The following is a 9,246-nucleotide window of genomic DNA, read 5'->3' on the forward strand; positions in this document are numbered from 1 at the left end:
AATTTTATACGAAAAATTATGTTGCCAACATCATTTCTCTTTGGATACAGTAAAAGACAAAGGCATGAACCCCTACAAATGTTAATTTCCAAAAATTAAAATCAACTTCTCCAGCTCACTGTCAAATAAATGCAATCATAAATCAATAAAGCCACACCACCAATGCCACAGTATATTAAATATTAATTTTGCCATCAAATACATATCAATACACGTGCATGAAGCCAACATTGACCGCACTGCAACGACTGTTGAAAAATTGAAAATCGGGAAATGTATAATTAATAGAATTTTGCACAGTGCCGCTCTACGCATAAATCCATAAATTACATTGATTTCTCGTTTTATTATCACAAATATTCTTTCATCGTTATGCTGGGAGTGTTTTTATTTTGCATATTTTCTTTTGCTATTTGTGGCAACATACCGAATATGAGTGATAGCGAAGAAAAAATGCTATACGCTGTGACAGCAGCTGCTGTCAGCCGATAGCCAAGCTGCCAGACAGACTGTTAAGTCAGCGGCAGGGCAGCATTGATTGCGCTTTCCTACATAACAACAACTCAGCAGACACTAATGAAGGCGCGTACGTAGTACACACAAATTATATTTACCATATACATATATATGTATGTATATGTGTATGTGCTTCACACTTCTTAAACAACCGCACCTTCACATGCATTCACACTTTAAGCTGCATATGAATGCCCGTAACCGTGTCCTTTCGACCTACACACACGCACACACTCTCCAGAAGTAACAACGCCCACTACACTTGCACAACATTTTAATTAACCATTATCACAGCTGTCGCAGCGTTGGTGATGTGAGTGTTAAATTTGCATATCACAGCGCATGGGTTGGGTGTGAGTGAGGGCGATCAAGAGAGTTGCAATGCGGACGTAAAAGCGAACTTATGAAGTGATAGGTGACATTTACATATATGTATGTACATATGTATGTGGACATACACATATTCTCTTTTGTTATTTTCAAACAAACACTTATGTGTGGAAAGCTTAATAAATATTACTTAGTTAGACCAGTGAGCCAAAGGTATTATAGAGTCGGAATACCAGAAACAACAAAATAATAACAGTAAAAATAAATTTAATAAAGAAAAAGTTTGCAGAAACTTGTATAGCATAGATTTCGTAAAAATCTCTACATGTGGAGAGTTGTATAAGTTTGATTTTGACCTGCGCAACTGTTATTATATGAAAAATGTTTGGAAATTATTTCTAATTTTTACAAGAGAAAAACTCTCCGCTTTTGGAGAGTTGTAAAAATTAGCACCTTTAGTTCAAAAGTTTATGACATAAGAGTTTTGACTGGAGATTTCTTGAAACTTTGACTAAATAAAAGTCTCCACTTTTTTAAAGTGCTAACAAACGTATACAACGTACTTCAGAAAGTTCAGTGAGTAATAAAGCTAAAAGTCGCTTTTGGAAAGTAATAATAATTAGCACTTTTCGTTTAAAAGTTTATGGCATAACAATTTTGACTGGAGATTTTCTAAAATGTTAACTAAATAAAAGTCTCCACTTCTTTCAGAGTGTCAGTAAACGTTTGAAACACACTTCAGAAAGTTCAGTAAGCAATAAAGCTAAAAGTCGGGCGAACTATTGGCAGGCTAATGAAGTCTCCATTTATGTATACTTTTAGCTCTACATTTTAAAGTAAATATCTCATTTTATTAATATAGTAACAATTTTGGTTGAGACTTTTCTCATGAACTCTATAACTTACTGGGCTACCATAATAATTTATTACGTTTCCAGCGTTTTACTTCGCACAATTTATGTATACATTTGTATACAAACGTACGCACCGACGTATTTTGATATTCACCGACAGGATGCGCAGCTTTATTATACATATGTAAATATACATATATATATGGATGTACATATATATATTATATACACACACTTGACATTCGAAATTTTCGAATGCTCTGACAGTTGAATGCTGACAATTATGACAGCCACAGCATCCCCACCGAAACACACTGCCACAATGGACAGCAGTTGTTGTTATATTTTATTATTATTGTTGTTGTATTTTTTTATTATTACTCTGGCTGCAATTGCAGTTGCATTTATTGGCAGTATTGTCATTTACATTATTGGCGTGGGTGTCGTTTGCGTTGAAATTAACGCCATTTTAATTGAATTTTAATATTTTACACATGAATGAACGATGCGAATGAGAATGTAGAGATTCGTTGCAATGAGTTGGTAGGAAAACCGTTAGCAGGCGTATTTCTTGCTGTCTTGGTGGCTTACAAAAGACAAGTGGTAACATTTAATAAGCGTGCGGCTGACAGCTACATAGTTGGAAAAAGTAAGCTGACAGCAAGCACCGGAAATGCCAAGGACTAAAAGCATTGCGCGCATAAAAAAAATATGAAAATTCAATACAAAGGGGTGTAAAATTTAATTGTCATTATATCACATCCGGTGGAAAGTCATTTTCTGCGTGTTAACCGTCATATTTGATATGCGGTTGAATTATTGCTATATTAAAAATTATACAGATACGCGGAAAAATGTAAGGTAAGTTCACAGCTATCTGACTTTTAGATAATCGTATTTGCAAATTGTACATTTTTGGAGAGTTGTTTTGTCAACATATATGTATATATAAATATATATTTTATAGTTTACCTGCTATATAATTATTTCATACCCTATTTAAATAAAATATCATAAAATAAAAATCCACTTTTGGAGACCTAATTTTTTACTTAAAGCAGACTAAATGTCGTAATACATGGATTATTTTGTAGAAAATTGCGTAAAATTTGAATGAAAAGGAGATAAATAGTTTCGTGTTTTGAAAAAGTTTGGGATGTTATTTATGTACATATGTACATACATACATACATATGTATGTTGAATGAAAAAAATCTGTCGAAGTAGCATTGCTTGCATTACTAATTGTACCAATTTCTTCTTCAAGCTGTGGCATGACAAGTGTTTAATGTGCAATGTACACTTTTTGTGTATAACTTAATGAGAATCCTTTACCTCACGAAATTACAAAATCAACTTTAAAAGTCTCCACTTTTGGAGAGTTGAAGATTTCCTGATAATTCGATAAATTAAATATTTTCTGGGCTTACAGTTAAATATTTAACAAAATTACATATGTATATACTTATGTACGTGTTCTCTCCATAATTTTCGGAAGAATTAAATTGTAGGTTCTTATACAGAAAAAATGCATATATGTACATATATGTCTATTAAATGAGAAAACTTAAAAGTCTCCACTTTGTAGAGTTTCAAATTTCCATGTATTCGTATATATATAAACTACTTTAAATTGTGGCAAATGTCCTAAATAGTGATATTACTACAAAGTGGAGACTTTTTGGGATTTTGGAGACCTAGAAAATCATGCGCTTTTACATACATGAGTATGTATTCTCTCTGTAAAAAATTTAAAATATCAAAATTTAAGTATCTGTCATTTAAACAAATTACATTTCACTAAAACTATTTTATCCGATGTATTAAATTTATGTATATGAATGTATGTATGCATTTGGCCCTTAAGCGCCACTCTTCACTAACAGCCGGTTACGTATACTTTACACACCAACCAATTGAATGCATAAATTAAAACCATAATGCTATTAATACCAATTGCAATGCCTCGCCTGCCATTCGATTGGCGTGAAAATCAAAAATTCATTTCAATTGGCATACGCACAGATTGCATACTGGTGGCAACGCTTTGCTGCCTTGCAACAATGGTAATTTAACGCAATTGCAAAATAATGATTGGTGCAAACTGTCTGTTTTGGCGCAAATCACAAAATCCCTCAAATGAAATAGTGAATAGTGCAGTTGACAGCTGACAGGCGAACACACACACACAAAGTCATTTATTGTATGGACCCAAATACCGTTGAATGTGCAGTTAAAAATATGAGTTTAAAAAAGCATTTCAATTCGAAGTAATCAAAGGGAAAAGGGGAAAGGAAAAAAGTAAATAAGCATTTATTAAATCGCAGCTACGCATTGTGACAAGCGTTGACAATAAAAGTGTCAATGCATGACATGTTGAAGCTCTGTAGCGTCTACAGTGTAGACATATAGACAAAAAGTTTGCACAGCAGACGGTTGGGTGCTGCCATTGACATGTCGGCGCTGTTGCTGTCATTAACTAGACACCCTAGCAGTTGCAGCAGTGGCTGCTTTTCCCAAACGCTTACTGGCAGCTGCTACTTACTCATCGCAGCGCTGTCGTTTATCAATTTTGTGCAATTTGCATGCGAATGCTGGCGCTACGCTGCTATGGCTGATATCAGCTCACACCTACACACACTCATACATACTACAAATGTGCAAATGTGCTGGTACACATCTGCCATATATTCCGGTTTTGGCTTTCATTAATTTTTTCGACACTGCAATTGTTTTTCTTGCATTTGTTGGTATGATTGCCATCATCTATGCGCGTAAAAATGCAAATTTAAACGAATTTCAATCATTTTACAATTGTTCTCAAAACAAAAAACCAAAACTTATGAGTGCATGGTATAAAGTAATCAATGCATATGATATGCATGTATGTACGTGTATTTAGATTTGTACGAAGCACATGTGCAATGTGTTAAACTATTCGCATTTTGACACTCTGTAGTTGATTTCATCCACAAACGGCTTAAATGCAGTGTTATTACAAAACGTTTGGGTCAGAACTGCAATGATGCTAATGCCACTGCCACTTTGATTCAAGCAAGCCAAGCTAAGTATAGTCCCTGTAGAGATAGACGATGAGTTTTTCAGTTCAAAAAAGCAGTAAGCAAGTTACGCTTGTGAGGAGAGTTTTAGGTTGATACTAATTCGAGGACTGTTTTTTATTATTACATGTTTTCAACACGTTTTTGAATATTCAAAAAATGTGTATTGAAGTTTTTACCTTTTTGCTCCGCAATTTCTTTAAAAAATAAAAGTCTCCAATTTTTGGAGAGTTGATATTTAAATTAAAAAATAATTCCATTTTTCGGAATAAGTGGAATAAAAATAAAATATTTTTACCTTGTTTCAAAAGTCTCCAATTTTGAACGGAACCAAATTTATCATGCAACTACATCCAATCATAAACGCATCCAATTTCCTCTAATAAATTTGTGTGCTTACAGTTTTGCATTATGTACATATATTATTATATCTTTGATTTACTCTATTAAACCATATATATACATACATATGTACGTGGGAAATCATTCATTCCTAATATTAAAACTGAATCTTTTTTTTTTTTTTCAAAGCAAAAACTAGCACTGATCAAATTAAAATTTTAAATACAAACAAAAAAATTCAAGATTTCCTTTATTCCGTCCACGGATACATCCACACAGAATTGCTTTTTCCAACGGGTGCTACTTTGGACTGAAAAGCAGAAGTCCTCTCCCAAGGAACAAAAACCAAACTCTACAAGTCCTCATCATTCCCGTCCTGCTATATGGTGCGAAGGCATGGACAATGGCATCATCTGATTAGTCGGTCTCAGGAGTTTGCGGGAGATTTATGGTCTTTAGCGCATTGGCAACGGCGAGTACCGCAGTCGATGGAAGAGATATACGACGACATTGATATAGTGCAGCATGTTTTCCGCACTATTCAGGACCCGCCGGTGGAGGTAGAGGAAGAGATACCTCCACGCCGTTGAAGAGATCAAGTGGAGAAGGACTTGGCGGCATTTGGTATCTCGAATTGGTACTGTTGTTAACTCGGCTTTAACCGCGTATGCGGTGTCTACGCCAGTAAATAAGAAGTATATCCTATCTGGTTTTTCATAAGTTTTCCTATTCTATTCGGCATGGATTGCATTAGTTTTTGGTAGGTTTCCAATGGAGTATTATCCCAAAGTTCTTTTGCTTTCCGCCATAATTGATCCTAATTTTGAAATGAAAAGGCTGCCAATCTTCTCTTAAGGTCACTCCACAAGTTCTCAATCGGGCTTAGATCAAGGTATGACTAGGCTATTGCATACGTATCACATTTTCATCCTTGAAACACTGAAATACCAACCTCGATATATGCTTCGAGTAGTTATCTTGTTGATAACACCATCTCAGCGGCATGTTTTCTTCAGCATATGGTAGCATAACGTTGTGAAAAATATCTCTGTACTCAAAGGCGGTCATTGTAATCTCTATCCAAAATAAAAGTCCAACACCTTGCCAGGAGTCGTTTTATATGCAGTTTCTAATTTTTAGATCGTGTTACATTTTTCCAGTTGAAAGACAGTATGGTAGTACAGCTACTTGTAGATATACAATTTGAAGGATAAAGATAAAGACATCGCTTGAACTAATTAAACGATGCTCTGTGCAGCAAACTTCTCTACACCATTTAATGTAATGTTGTTCCCGCTGGGTGTTCATTGAGCTTACGACATTACTCCTACTGAAACCACTTAATCTCCCCACGTCAACTCGTCGCGCAATGAAAAAGTAATTAAATTTCATCAAGCCGCATACGCACCACTCAACTACCCCAACCGCCCGCTAAAGCAAGGAGATGCCTATGTACATTGTTGCGCTCCAAAAGTGTCGATGGTTGCAAGTGTCAAAAAAGTGTCGCTGACAGCCACCAACAGCAGACAATGGCAAAACACGGTGGCCATCAGCAGATCAGCGCCATCAACACAACCCGACTGTTTACCAAAACAAAAAAAAGAAAACAAGAAAAAACGTTAACTTCGGCTGCACCGAAGCTAATACACCCTTCACAGGTGCATTTCTTTTAGTAACTATGTGTTCACTTTTTTTTTTGGGAGCTATATGCTATAGTTAGTCGATCTGAACAATTTCTTCGGAGACTACATTGTTGCCTTAGAAAATAACATATACCAAATTTCGTGAATATATCTTGTAAAATGTGAAAGTTTTCCATACAAGCATTTGATCCCGATCGTTCAGTTTGTATGGCAGCTATATGTTATAGTGGTCCGATATGGGCAGTTCCGACAAATGAGCAGCTTCTTGAAGAGAAAATGACGTTTGCAAAATTTCAAAACGATATCTTAAAAACTGAGGAATTAGTTCGTATATATACAGACAGACAGACGGACATGGCTAAATCGACTCAGCTCGACATACTGTTCATTTATATATATACTTTATAGGGTCTCTGACGATTCCTTCTGGGTGTTACAAACTTCGTGACAAACTTAATATACCCTGTTCAGGGTATAAAAAAAATACTGCAGAGAAAAAGCGGAAGGCCGCTATACTGTGTGACTTTGCCAACTAAATACTATAACTGTTGTCACACTAAATACAAACATGCAAGTCATTTTCAAACAAACCTTCAATACCATAATACTGAGCATTGTTTTTGTTGACATATGAGTATTTGAGTTTCACTAGCAGCGCGCTAGCGCGGTTGAAGTGCCGCTTTTATTCTCAGCTACATACATATGTATGTACGTATGTATATGTATATTCATATGTGCGCGATAGTTGGAGAGTGTCATTATTAACGCATTCACAGCTGGGTAACAGGTGTGTTAGAGAAGTTATGGTACAATAAATGCGGCAAACCCCCTTTTTTTTGAGACCTGAAGTTTTTTATTTACTTTTTTATGTGAAAAATTATAAAAAATAACAAGAAGAAACGTTAACTTCGCTTGCACCAAAGCTACAATACCCTTCACATATACAATACATTCCTTAAAAGAACTAGATTAAGATTGTACAGTTTGTATGTCAGCTACATACAAGTATATCCTATAGTTACATATGTGATTTGAACAATTCCTTCGGAAATTGTAACTTTGCTTTAGACCATAATTCATGTCAAATTTCTTGAAAATATCACTTCACTTGACTGGGTCGCATATATACAGACAGACAGACATGGCTAAACCGACTCAGCCTTGTTCGATAATCAGTTAGATATATATTTTATAGCGTCTCCGTTTTCTTCTGGGTGTAACAAACTTCGTGGCAAACTTAATATACATATACATATAAGCTCAGGGTATAAAAATAAAGATAACAATACTCACGATTAGACATGCATTCGTCTAATAATTATCTGGAAAGTTTTCTAGCAGTTGACTGGATAGGAGCGTAACCAAAAATTTTTGAAACAAGGGGATTAATGAAGTCAAATTGTCAAAAATTGAAAGTGGACAATGGCCACAGAAGCTAGAAACGATTCAGGTTTCCAAATGACTGCCGAAGTAAACCAGACTATTTTAATGAATACGTAGGTTGCTTTATATATTTCTGGCCTAATAATGTAAATATGCATATTTATCAACGTAAATGGCTTTTTTTATTTTCTTATTTTTTTTTATATTTTTTTTTTTGTCAATTGCTGTATTGTTTCGGGCTCATACGCATAGATCCATGATTCGTCACCTGTGACGATCTTATAAACGCCTTTTGAAGCACCGCGATCGTATTTTTTCAGCATTTCTTTACACCAATCCACACGAGCCTTTTTTTGAGCGATTGTCAAATTGTGTGGGATCCAACGAGAACAAACCTTTCTTACGGCCAGGTGTTCATGCAATATTGAATGTATGCTGGTGGGAGAAATGCATAGGCATGCCTCTATCTGAAGGTATGTTACATGACGGTCTTGCATTATCAGTTCACGTACGGCATCGATGTTTTCTGGCACAACGGCTGTTTTTGGACGACCTTCACGGAATTCGTCTGTAAGCGAGCGTCGGCCACGATTGAATTCTTTGTACCAGTTTTTCATAGTGCTATAGGATGGTGTTTCATAGCCATACAAAGATTTTAGTTTATCGATGCACACTTGTCGTGATAATCCACGTCGAAAGTTGTGAAAAATGATCGCACGAAAATGTTCACGAGTTAATTCCATTTTTTGGCCGAGATGAATTTTTTAATTCCCTGTAAATAAAACAATTCACTATTAAATGACAAAACGTTCTGAGTGATGTTATGCCAAAAAATGTCAAACTTTCCAATGGAAATGTCAGATTGCACCTGGAAACACTTAGTGTTGCCATAGGCCAGAATATATATAGCAGAATCTTTTAAATGAATAAAGAATACAATACAGAGTAATTTTATTGCCATCATGTTTTTAAGATTGAAGTAATGCTAAATAGAGATAACATTGGGAAGGTTCATAACAATAAAAAATCGTTCGAACTATTTGGTTATCAGAAAATTGATTAGGAACTAATTGCAAAACCAGACCGTGGTGAACACATGTAATCTATCAAATTCAGTTC

Source organism: Bactrocera neohumeralis, chromosome 6 (assembly GCF_024586455.1).
Source record: "Bactrocera neohumeralis isolate Rockhampton chromosome 6, APGP_CSIRO_Bneo_wtdbg2-racon-allhic-juicebox.fasta_v2, whole genome shotgun sequence".
Taxonomy (NCBI): Eukaryota; Metazoa; Arthropoda; class Insecta; order Diptera; family Tephritidae; genus Bactrocera; species Bactrocera neohumeralis.